We start from the raw sequence: 12,345 nt of genomic DNA, 5'->3' as shown, positions 1-12,345 counted from the left end.
AGACTGCAACAGAGAAAGGAGAAGCTGTGTTGGAAAGTAACAACGGCCTGTGATTTAAAAACATAACTCTGGAGCCAAATGTCTTGGTTTCAAATCCTGAGTCCACTACTTACACCTTTGTTACGTTGGGCCTATTACTCAGCCTCTCTGTGACTTGGTCTGCACATCTGTAATATGGGCCTAATAATACTTCCCTTGCAAGAGGGCTACGCGGTTTACATCAGTTCACCACCTCCGGCAAGAATACTGATCTACAGCTGAGGCATTTTTTCTCTTAGCAACTCAGCTGTGCTTTCTGCAGCTACTAGTTGCTTCTCTGGCTGCTCTTTGCCCACCTCTATCATCCCTGTCCTCTTTTGCGAGGCTGGGGACTGGGGAAAGCGCGGTAGACAGCACCACCTTGAGTCGAATTCCTCCGCTTTCAGAGAAGGCCACTTTCTCCTTTCTTCCCTATTCCCGGACCATTTCTGGGCAACTGGCAGCTATTTAAACGTGAGCTCAAGTTAACGTCTCGAGGAGCTCCCGGGGCGCGTGGGCAGTTCACCCTGCGATCTAGCCGCCGGCCCCGGCTCCAGCCGGCGTGGTTAGAGGCAAGCGCGGGGCTTTCAGGGAAGGCGGTCGGGTGTTTGCAAACCAGGGCGAGCCCTTGTGAAAGCAGATAAAAGAAAGCATTTATTAACGTGTCAATACGAGAAGAGCGCCCGGCCGGGGCTGTCGCAAGCCCCGTGGAACACCTGGCTCCTTCGAGCTCCGAGGGAGGAGAAAAAGAAAACGGAAAGGAGGCGAGGATTCTTTCTCTTCGTTTCCAGCCAAGTAAACCTGATCGATGGCCCTCCTGACTTTATTGCGATATTTGATTTATTAGGGATGCCCCCCTCGTGCGTGTGTGTGTTAACACACACACACCCGCGCAAACACGGTTGGGGCTCGCGTCCCTCCCTCATTTCCAGCTCCCGGGCGAATCCCACAGCTGTTTCAACTCTCCACCGAGGGCGAGCGGGAGCGAGTGTGTGCCGGGTGAGTGTGCGTCTGTGTCCCGGCGAGGGTGCGCGCTCGGCGCCGGGAGCGCGGCCAGCGGGGTCCCGAGGCATCGGGAGGCGGAGTGCCGCTCCGACCCCCGCTCTCCGCCACTGCCCCGTCCGGGGCCGGACTTCGGGGCCAGGGCCGGACTTCGGCGCAGCACAGCCCGCGCCAGCCGGGCCGCCTGTCCTTCCAGCCGGAGGTAAAGCGCTCGCGCGCGGTGGGGCGCCGGGAGGGCGCCGCGGCGGGGTCCCCGCGGCGGCCGGCCCGCCGCTCCCCGCCCCGCGCGGAGGCTGGGGGTGCAGGCGGGGGGCCGGGCCGAGCGGTGCCCGGGGGCTGGCTCCCTGGCGCGGCGGGGCCGGACCAGGGCGATGCGAGAGCGGCCCGGGTGGGGCGCGGACCCGGACTTTGGCGAGGGCGGCGCGCCGGGGCGGGGGCCGAGGGGCGGCGGCGGCGGAGCCCGAGGGCGGAGAGGCGGGAGGAGGGGAGGAGGAGAGGCGGAGAGGCGGCACTCGCCGGAGATGCGGCGGCGGCAGCAGCGGCGCGGAGTCCCCTGCGCCCCGCTGCCCGGCCGGGCTGCGGCAGAGGCGGCGGCGCCCCGCGCCGGGTGAGGCCGCCGGGGCCGTGCGCGCTGGTGAGTGGGGCGCGGGGGCCAGGTGGGCAAGGCGGGGGCTCCCGGCGGCCCTCGCCGGCCCCGGAGCCAGTGCGGCCGCGAGCGCCGCCCAGGTGAGCCCGGGGCCGGTCCCGACCGCCCGGCGTCGGCCCCAGGGCGGAGCGCGGAGGTGGGACCCGGCGGGCAACGGGGTGGCGCCGGCGGGCCGCGGGAGGATGACCGGTTTGACCCCGCTGGCGGGCTGGGCGAGCGGGCAAGGACTTCCCACCGCGCCCCTGACCCGCCGACACGCCTCGCGGAGCCGTGGAGGCCTCGGGGGCCGCGCTCCTGGACTCGCCGGCCGCAGGGGGATGGCCTCCTCGACCCTTTTGAGTTTAGACCCAGCGGAGCGGCTAGTAGCCAGACCACGTGGGGCTTGTCCGAGCAGGACACGGGAAAGCGGTGGACCGGATCTTCAGAGTGGGAACTTGCAGATACCGAAAGGGCAAATAGGATTATAAAGACAAACTTCCTCCCCGGCTGGGTCAGAACCAGTTCTCATCTCCTTGTAGACAGAGGCCCCGGGCGCCCGAGGATTTCGGAAGTGTGACAGTGAAGCTGCGGCGATTTCTAGGAGTGTACTTTAAAAAAAAAAAAATTCTTTATAGTAGTTCATTCATTCCTCCTACGAGCGTTTATGAAGCACCTCCTGGTGCCTGGCACCACCGTTATGTTCCAGAGAGACGCGATGAACAGAAAACCTGGTTTCTGAGCAGTGGAAGCTCTTAGTTCACTTGGAGGGCAGCTGGGGAAAGAGATGCAGTCTAAGGGGGGAACCACAAGAAGACACACGCAGATCCTGATTTTGCCCAGTGACCTCTATCTGCAACTTCTTGTCTAGAGACTGAAGACCACTCTGCCTGCACACAGTAGGACAGGTCCATTTTGGCAACCCCCTTTCTCTTCCTCCACCTTCCTGAGAGTTCTGAATATTCCCTGCCCCCTCTCCTCTCTGGGCAGCCTTTCCTGCAGCTTGTTTTAATCACTTTTTGAGTTAAAAGTCAATATTTAATTAACCAAGTCATTACATTCAGCTTCCGCTTGAATCTGGGTATTTGCACATCTGTGCGTGTTGGGGCGCCCGCCCGCACACCCCTCCATCTGTCCCCTGCTTCTCCCCCACAGGGCTGCCCTCACTGTCTTTGCGGCAGAGAAGGAAGGATGCTCTCAAGCGGGTTCTCTGGGGGCCAGAGAAGCAGGGAGGATGGGCTTCCCCTGGAGGACAGCCTGTGCCTCTCCCCGGAGCAGGAAGAGCTACTCTCTTCTTGCAGTTTAATAGCAAAGGGGATTTCTTGCTGCATCTCCACTCCCCATTACAGAGCCACTGGAGGGTTTTAATTAAATTGAAACCATTCATTCCATATAGAAAGAGGGTGGGAAGGAGACTAAAGATCACTTACCTGGTGAGAGAGGTTCTTCCAAGTTTGCTCGTCCATGTGTGGAAGCTAGAGCTCATCACAACAGTCTGTCCAGGTGTGTAATTTAGTGTCCTCATTAGCAGCTCTAGGTGGGTGGCGGGCTTGGCTGATGGCTGTTGGATATTTGCACGTGAAGGATCTTCCCTGGGCCAAGTTTATGGACATATATGCATGATGTTGGCATGGCTACAGTGGATGAGAGGCAGTGTGGCTTTGGGCTTTGTGTATATTTATTGGGTTTTTAAAATTTGCGTTTATGGCATTTTCTGAAACCTTAATTATATGTTAAGTTTTCAAACTTGACGGTTGAACGATGAGTTGATTGTAGAAAGCCTCAGCCTGGAGAAGGACCCTGTGGCTGTGTGTGTGTATGTGTGTGTTTGTGCACGCATATACACAGGCATGTGTGTGTCCCCTGCCCAACTCTTCCCTTGAACTGCCATCCTGAGGACCTAGCTGGTGTACACTCGCACACCCAGGCGCTTGAAGATCCTTTGGATTTGGGAATAACATTTCCCTCTTCCTTTCCCCGGATTTGTTTGATTTATCTGTTTGGACCTGCCTCAAGGGGGCAGAGTCTGGTCTTTGGAGTTAGCCAGACGGAGAATCACGCCCAACTCCATCCAATCTGTTCTTAGACTTCCACCCCTCAGAAAGAGACTGAAAGCCTTGCCCTGCAAAAGAATAGCAACATTTCTGACCAGCTAGTAGTTAAGAGACAGCTTAGCTTAGACTTGAGATGACAGCTAACACTTAAGTAGCGGTTCATGGGCCAAGCACTCTTCTAAATCCTTGTGCATTATAACATTTAATTCACACAAAACTCCCAGGAGGTAGGTCCTCTGATTGTCATCGTGTTAAAGAAGAGGAAACTAAGTCACCGAGAGGATTGTGACTTTCCGACAGCCGGTCAGTCATCAAGCCGGGATTGGTGAGACCCTGGGGCGCCAGGGTCCACTCTGACCCACCGTATTCTCCCCCCTCCTTGACCTTGGCCTCTTTTCCAAGTGTCATGCAGCAGAAGAGAACACGATTAGACAATCAGACCTGGAAAGTCAGAAGCCCTCAAACCTCCAGTGTTGGGGAGCCTGGGCTGCATATTTTTAATCTCAGGGCTGGGGGTGCCTTGAGGAAAACACACTACTGCCTGGCCACATTCCCTCCTCCCTACAAGTATACACACACTCACACACTCCTCTAGTCAGGATGCAGAGGGACCCATCACGTGGGGGCTGGCGTAAAAGAGCCATGAGATCTGAGGTGAGGGTTTGTGCCCCCTGAAGGTACAGTGGGTGAAACTTCGCCTAGAGGTGTGGCCCCTTGTGGTTGGTGGTGGGTCGCGTGAGCCTGTCCCTGGAGGGGTGGTCCGGGGGGCCCAGGGCCCTTTGTTTCAGGCCTGGGCCTGTGAGACCAGTGGATGTGGAAGGCGCGGCCACCTCTCAGGACTCACCTCCAGGCGAAGGAGGCCTCGCCCAGGTTCCGTGGGCCTCCTCGTGATGGGCCCTGGTGAGGAATCTGCAGGGCCCCTGATCTGGATTCAAGGCACTAGCTAATTGGAAGATCATTAAGATCATTATAATTAATTGGCACCCTGATAAATGGCGTGATTGCCTAATTGGGGTGGTTGCTAGGGAACGAGGCCTCACTCAGAGCCGAAAGGGGACATGGCGTGGGGCTGGCCGCAGGTGAGTGTCAGGGTTACCAGCTCAGCCGGTTAATGGGTGGGAAGCCAGAGCCATCGGCACTCGCACCAGCTGGTGTTTACTGGGCAGCTGCTTGTGTAAATCACAAGTGGGTTATCAGTTAGGGGATATTTTCCTAGAAGGACTGGAAAGTAACCAGGATCTTTTTTCTTGTAAGCAACAGAAAGCTGGCAGGGGCGGGGGGGTGGGCAGGGGCAGGGAGGGACCACAAATCAGTGTTAGAAGGGGACTTACTGGCTTCCATGACCGAAAATTGCTAAGGGAACAGCTTCAGGCTCAGCTGAGTCACCGCTCAGGTTCTGGCCTGAGAATCTGTTCCTCTCCATCTCTGCGCTTCCTTCCATGGGGATGGTTTCTCTCTCCAGCTCCGAGGGGCAGGCAGGCTCTGGCACCGCGGTCAGGAGAGCCAGCGCATGCCTGGCTACCAGCCCGGCTGTGTGATCCACGGCACATTACTTAGCCCTTCTCTGCCTTCGTGTTTTCATCCAGCCAGTAACGATGATCATAGCACCCCTCTCCTGGCTGGTAGGAAAGGATGAAATGAGATCACCGGGGTCAAATGCTTAGCCTGGCATCTGACACAGGCAAGCCCTGGGGAAACACTGACTGTCCTCGTGACTAAGGTGTTGAGTTCAAGAGCTGTGCCCCTCATCCTCTCTGCTTTGAGCCCACCAGAAGAGAACAAGCTTCCTTTCTGGTAATGCCCACCCAAGCCCCAGGCATCTATCTGATTGGACTGTTTTATGTCATATGCCCTCTCCAAGCCAATCACTGGTCACAGAAATGAGTCGCTGACCATGGGCTTCAGGCCAGGCTCCCAGGCCCCGCCCTGTAGTCAAGGGTCGGGGCAAACCAACTGAAACCCCAAAGCCCCAGGGGACACCAAGGGAAGGAAGACTGCTTGCTGGGGAGGTGACAGCCAGTGCCTGTGACGGGGGTGCGGGGGGACATGACTGAGCGATCATGGCTAGGTGGATCTGCTTCCAATTCGATTGAAGTGGGGACCGTAGAAACAGCTGCTGGGTGGGCAGCCTCCCCCGCCCCTTCACTGGGTCAACAGGAATTAGAAGCCGAACCTTTCTCCCTCAGTGTCTGACGTGTGCCACCTGGCCTCAATTCTGTGCTTTCTGGTGGCCAGCAGCAGCGTTTGCCCAACCTTCCACCACGAAAATCGCCTGGAGGCTTTTGTTAAAAAAACATTCAAATTCTAGATCCTGCTGAATCAAACTCTCAGGGAAGGCTCTGGCTGTTGGAAGGGAACGGGGCGGGGGGCGGGGGTGGGGTGGGGGTGAGGGTGTGTGGGTGTGTGTGTTCCATGTCAGCAGAGAGGTGGAAAGAGGGCCCTCGTGTGTGTTCATCTGAGATCGGGCATATAAAGGTGTTCTGTATAGATTAAGAGGGTATTCCTCTCATTTGTCAGTGCACACGTGTTTACTGAGCAGCTACAGTGTGCCAGGCTCTGTGTTAAGCATTAGGATGGGCAAGAGAGAACCAACATGGCATTTTCATTCCAGAGGGTGAGAAGATAACACACAAGCAAACAAGTCTGAGACTTTTTCAGAAAGTGACAGCCTCTGTGCTAGAAACAAGTTGAAAGTGAAAAGTATTAGTTTCTTGTCCGGCTCTTTGCGACCCCATGAACTGTAGCCTGCCAGGCTCCTCTGTCCATGGGATTCTCCAGGCAACAACGCTGGAGTTGGGTTGCCATGCCCTCCTCCAGGAACAAGATAGTAACATGACAGAAATGATGGGGTGGTGGGGCACAGCTTTTGACAGGGGTCAGGGAGGCCTCTCTGAGGATGTGACTTTTAAGCTGTGACCTAAATTTTTTGAGATGAGCCCACAATCTAAGGAAGAGCATTCTGGGTAGAAGGCACAGCCAGTGCCAAGGCCTGGAGATGCAGAGGGGCGGCCTGCTTGAGACACCGGTTTAAAACCCGAGGTGAAGTTCAGTGGTGTGAAGGGCAGTGAGTAAGAAGTGAGGGAGTGGGGAAATGAGGTCAGTGGTAGAAATGAGGGCCAGGGCGAGAAATTCATTTTTTATTTCAAATGAAATGGAAAACCATTGGAGAGTTTTAAGTCCGGGAATGACAAGATCGGTATTTTAGAAAGATCTCAGTGGCTACCATGAGAAGGATGCTTTGTAAGAGGAAGCCGGGATACGAATTTGCGAGCTGATATTGGCCAGGATTTTGGTGGTAGCAGAGGAGATGGAGTGAAAGGGGTGAATTGGAGATGTATCTTGAAGACGGAACCAGTGGAACTTTCTGATGGATTGGATGCTCAAAGTGAGGGAAGCCCTGTAGTTTCCAACCAAGGACAGCTCTGCGCCCCCAGGGGACATTTAACAATGTCTGGAGATGTTTTGGGGGGCTTCCCGGGTGGCGTTAGTGGTAGAGAACCCTGCCTGTAAATGCAAGTGACTTAAGAGACATGGGTTCGATCCCCAGATCAAGAAGATCCCCTGGAGGAGGGCATGACAACCCACTCCAGTATTCTTGCCTGGAGAATCCTCATGAACAGAGGAGCCTGTTTGGGGCTACAAGGTGTCAGACACGACTAAAGCTACTTAGCACAAAAACACGGAGACGTTTTTGATTGTCACACTAGGGAGGAGATGCTTCTGGTAACCAGTGGGTGGAGGCCAGGGATGCTGTTAAACATCCTTCAACGTGCAAAACACCCCCAACCCAGACAACAAAGAATGAGGCAGCCCCAATATCTCTAGGGTCAAGGAGTCAAAGATAACTGGGCAGCTTGGTATAGGGTGATTGGTGTAGAGAAGACGAGCAGAAAAGGTTTGGAAGAGGGAGGCTGATCCAGAATTTAGTTTGGAGATGTTGGGTGTGAGATGACACTCGTCCTGGGTGGCCAAAAGCTCACTGGGTGCTGGATACACAAGTCTGGAGCTGTATGGGGCTGGCAACTGAAATTAGAGAGTCATCAGTGCATGCGTGTTATTTTAAGCCTTGGGACTGGACATGATCAGTTAGGGAGAATGTGTTTTGTTCTCTTGTGGGGTTTCCGCCCTCTTCCCTCCCCACTGCAATGCCTGTCATGCATCTATTTGATGAATATTTTTAGCACGTCCCACACTCTCACCTCTTTATGACGGTCCTGAGAAACTCCCAAAGGCTCAGGCTGAAACCACTGCCCTCCCCCTCACCGCCCCCCACCGCCGTCCCGCGCCCCGCCATCCATCTCCTCATTGCTCCATGATTAGCAGACAGAGCTAAACAGCCATCACTCTGCAACAGATGCCCTTGGGAAATTGCTTAAGTTCATAAGGATCCTGGCCCTTAAACAGGCAGCACAATACCTCCTTGGTAGAACAGCTGTTAGCCTGGTCTCCAAAGCGTCTCCTCCAGCCTAGACCCAGACTTCATGGAATTCTCTCTAACCAGCAGCCGCCACTGTTTTGAATTTTCTACGGTCTCTTATTATGATTCCAAAACACACGTTGCCCAGTGGCCCTGGCTTCTGATGCGTAGCTTCACCTTGCACAAGGCCAGGATCCATGGCTTTGCACACCTGGGCCTCACTTGAAACTTGGATGAGTTCTATCTCAAACTCTAGAGTCGTTATGAAGCGGGGCTTGTGTGTGTGAGTTGATGGGGAGGGCCATCCCCAGGGACCATGAGCGGTACCCAAGATGTGTTTGGCCAGGTGGAAGCCAGATGTGTTAGGGGAAGAATGCTGCCAATAGCCCTACTGCATCAAGACCAGGGCCCCAGTGGATGACTTGACCCACCTTGGCAGCCAGAGAAGGGGAGTGTTTTCTTAAAAAACAAAAGTCCAGGAGATGTTCATGCTCTGGCGAAAATTAGATCATCCAAAAGCAGCATTTCTGGCATGTTCTAGAGACAGGCAGTGTCCACAGACTTCTGATTGCAGGCCACTTACCTCAATATTTCAGAGAACAGGAAAACCTACTAGAGTCTTAGTGGTTTGGAGTCCTAATCACCTGAGTGTGAATCAAGATGTATTCACTACAAGTAACAGAATTCCTGGCTGAGGGTGGCTTATATAATAGAAAACACTTAAATCTCACCTAACAGGAATCCAAAGCAGGGGAGCCCAGAGGCCAATTTGTTGGTAAAATAGTGTCATCAAGAACCCAGGATATTCCTAGCCTGTCTGTCTGTCCTCAGCCTGTCTTTGGTCTTTTTTGCTTCATGGTTTTAGATGGCTTCCACAACTCCGGATATCACATCCCCGTCAGTTCAGTTGCTCGGTCATGTCTGACTCTTTACAACCCCATGGACAGCAGCACACCAGGCCTCCCTGTCCATCACCAACTCCCGGAGCTTGCTCACACTCATGTCCATTGAGTCTGTGATGCCATCCAACCATCCCATCCTCTGCTATCCCCTTCTCCTGACTTCAATCTTTCCCAGCATCAGGGTCTTTTCCAGTGAGTCACCTCTTCACATCAGGTGGCCAAAGTATTGGAGTTTCAGCTTCAGCATCAGTCCTTCCAATGAACACTCAGGACTGATCTCCTTTAGGATGGAGATGGTTGGATCTCCTTGCTGTCCAAGGGACTCTCAAGAGTCTTCTCCAGCACCACAGTTCAAAAGCATCGATTCTTCGGTGCTCAGCTTTCTTTATGGTCCAACTCTCACATCCATACATGACTACTGGAAAAACCATAGCTTTGACTAGATGGACCTTTGTTGGCACAGTAATGTCTCTGCTTTTTAATATGCTGTCTAGGTTGGTCATAACTTTTCTTCCAAGGAGCAAGCGTCCTTTAATTCCATTTCTTTCCTTTATTGTGCCCATCTTTGTATGAAGTGTTCCCTTGGTACCTCTAATTTTCTTGACGAGATCTCTCGTCTTTCCCATTCTATTGTTCTCCTCTATTTCTTTGCATTGACCACATCCCCATACAAAATGGGAATAGAGAGCAGGACTCCTTGCTATCTCTTTTACTTAGCAAAATTCTTCCAAGGACGCCCCCACACCAGCAGACTTAGCTTTATGCTTCACTGGCCCAGGGTTGGGTTTTATACTTCCCTCTAAGCCAAACACTGACCAAGGGAAATGGGTTTTTTATGTTTGACTGAGCTCAGTGGTTCGCCAAATTAGCAGGCCAAACACCCTCTTCTTATAGCAAATGTATTTTGCCCAGTTTCCCTGAAGTAAATTCATAGATTATGTAATCTATCTGCACATATATTTTAATAATAAAGTATCCTGACAGTAATTTAAAGGAAAACTAAAAAGGAAATTGATATGAGCCTATGAACACTTAGCACAACTACCTTCAAGGGCGCAATGAAGCAGATGTTCACACTGGGGCAGAATCATGAAGATCTGCCAGCTCCAGATGCAGTGAGATACAAACAGATGTTTGGCTTTGACAGCTCGAAGGCCACCAGTGCTATGGCCACACGCAGTATGCTTTTCCAAAATAGAGAACGGCCTACCGAAATTTCCGAGAGAAACAAGCTACCGTCTTCCCTCAAGTTCCCTAGTGGTCATATTCCCAGAAGACTTGGTTTAGGATAGAACCACACGAAAGCATTTTTGGTGTTTATATGTGAAATGGAGTTCATGTCTAAGGTCAGGCAGTATAAAAAGCTATTTCACCTCCGTGGATGTCTGGCGGGATATTAGAAAGTCGTGCTGCAATTGGGGTGATTCTTCACTGTATGGAACATTGTGAATCATCCACCTTCCCTGCACTTCTGCTAGACAACAGCAGCGTCCCCCAGTCACATGACAACCAAAAACCCACAAATTCCTGAGAAGCACCTCTTGGGGGGATGACTTCACCCCCCTGGGTCTGCTGGCCTAGACTAATGCTGGTTGTTGCCAGAGGGCAGCAAGTTCCACCCCCTGAAAAAATTGGATCCTGTAGACCAAAGAATGACCAGAGTAGGGGGCACGTGCAGCTTCTGCCTCAGAGTTCTTCCAAGCTCCTTTCTGCCCCTCGCCCTCCTATTGACATATTCCTGAAATGTCCCAGTCAGTTCAGCCAGTGAAATAAACCCACGTGGTTGGCATGGGTTGGCCTCTGCAGGGAATGGGGTGATGAGTTCTTGGGCTAATCTAGGTATTGGTGGTTTCCACCTGGGCAGGAGATGAAGATGGTACAGGTGACTGCACAGAAGAACTCACACCCATGTGTCATAGTGGGCAAGGGCATGGACTCTAGAACCAGACTTCTGGTTTGAATCCCAGCTGGGCCACACAGAAGCTGGGTGGAGCTGGGCAAGTCACGTAACCTCTGTGAGCCTCAGATCCCTCTTCTGTAAAACGTAGGTAATCCCAGTAGCATCCTCCTAGAGTGACTGTGAAACGCCAGAGCAGTGTGTGGGCGCATGGGACATTGCCTCAAAAGGCAGATATTACTATTGCTTACATTTGTGGATACTTTTTAGCTTTTTGGAGTTGAGATATAATTGACATGTGACACTTTATTCATTTTGAATGTATACACATAACGATTCGATATATGTACACACTACAAAATGATGACCCCAGTAAGTTTTAACATCCATCCCACACATACGTAGTTTTGTTTTGTTTTTTTTTTTTCTATGATAAGAGCTTTTCAGATCTACTCTGGTAGCAACTTTCAAACATACAATACAGCTCGTTAATTATAGTCACCACGCTGGAACTCACATGGACGAGACTTACTTATTTTATATCTGGAAGTCTGTACCTTTGACCCCCTTCACCCATTTCGCTTATCCTTCACCCCTCACTTTTGCAGCCACCAATTCTATCTGTGAGTTCAGTGACGGGTTTGGTTTTTTAGATTTTGCTTATAAGTGAGATCATGCAGTATTTGCCTTTCTCTGACTTATTTCACTTAGTATAATGCCCTTAAGGTCCATCTGCGTTGCCACAAATGGTAGCCGTTCTTTATTTTTATGGCCGAATAATCCACATTTTCTTTGTCCACTCATCCATCGATGGACTCTCTGATTGTTTCCATATCTTGGCTGTTGTAAGTGATGCTTCACTGAACATGGGGTGTACAGATAGGTTTTTGAGGGATTTCATTTCCTTAGGATAAATACCCAGAAGTGGAATTGCTGGATCATGTGGCAGTTCTATTTTTAATGTTCTGAGTAACCTCTACACTGTTTTCCATCATCCCTGCATCAGTTCTTTTTAGCTTTGAAGTGCTTTGACACCTAGCATCCTGTGTGGTCCTTTCAGCCACTCTGCTTATGAGAAAGGCCATTGGTCTCCCTCCTCCTGCTGAGGAACATCCAGCTTAGAGAGGCGGCAGCAGGCGGAAGGCATAACTGGGCTCAGGGCTTGATTCTGTGACTTCTGAGCTGATGAGCTGTATCGTGTTCGCCCCCCTGCCCTGCCCCAACATACAGCTGAAGCTGGAGGGCTCCTGAAGCAGGAGAGGAAGTGCCTTGATGGAGGGCATTTCTGCAAAGTCACAATAGGGCTTGTGGGGGCTGGCAGCTCCTCAAAACAACCCTCCCTCCAGGGGCCCGCTGCCCCCACAGTAAAGTCTACTTGGCCCTGCACTGCCTGGCCTCCACTTCCATCTCACTCCACACCCCTCTAAGTGCAT

At 52.4% G+C, this 12,345-nt stretch overlaps 1 protein-coding gene across 11 annotated transcripts in view; it reads left to right on the top strand.

Annotated features, from left to right (window-relative positions):
* The first annotated feature begins 494 nt into the window (after positions 1–494).
* Positions 495–12,345, top strand: part of SULF2 (sulfatase 2) — a 124,958-nt gene continuing 113,107 nt past the window's right edge. For 4 of the 11 annotated variants that reach the window (XM_069548766.1, XM_069548763.1, XM_069548760.1 and 1 more), the window contains exon 1: positions 1,453–1,654. The gene's annotated coding sequence lies outside the window, so the exon portion shown is untranslated. Of the gene's footprint in view, positions 1,223–1,452; positions 1,655–12,345 lie in introns of those variants that run through there. The other 7 variants (XM_069548767.1, XM_069548761.1, XM_069548762.1 and 4 more) reach the window with 6 other exon arrangements.

The sequence above is a fragment of the Ovis canadensis genome, chromosome 13, assembly GCF_042477335.2.
Source record: "Ovis canadensis isolate MfBH-ARS-UI-01 breed Bighorn chromosome 13, ARS-UI_OviCan_v2, whole genome shotgun sequence".
NCBI classification, from domain to species: domain Eukaryota; kingdom Metazoa; phylum Chordata; class Mammalia; order Artiodactyla; family Bovidae; genus Ovis; species Ovis canadensis.
The sequence above is the reverse complement of the archived record's forward strand: the minus strand, read 5'-3'. Positions and strand labels throughout refer to the sequence as shown.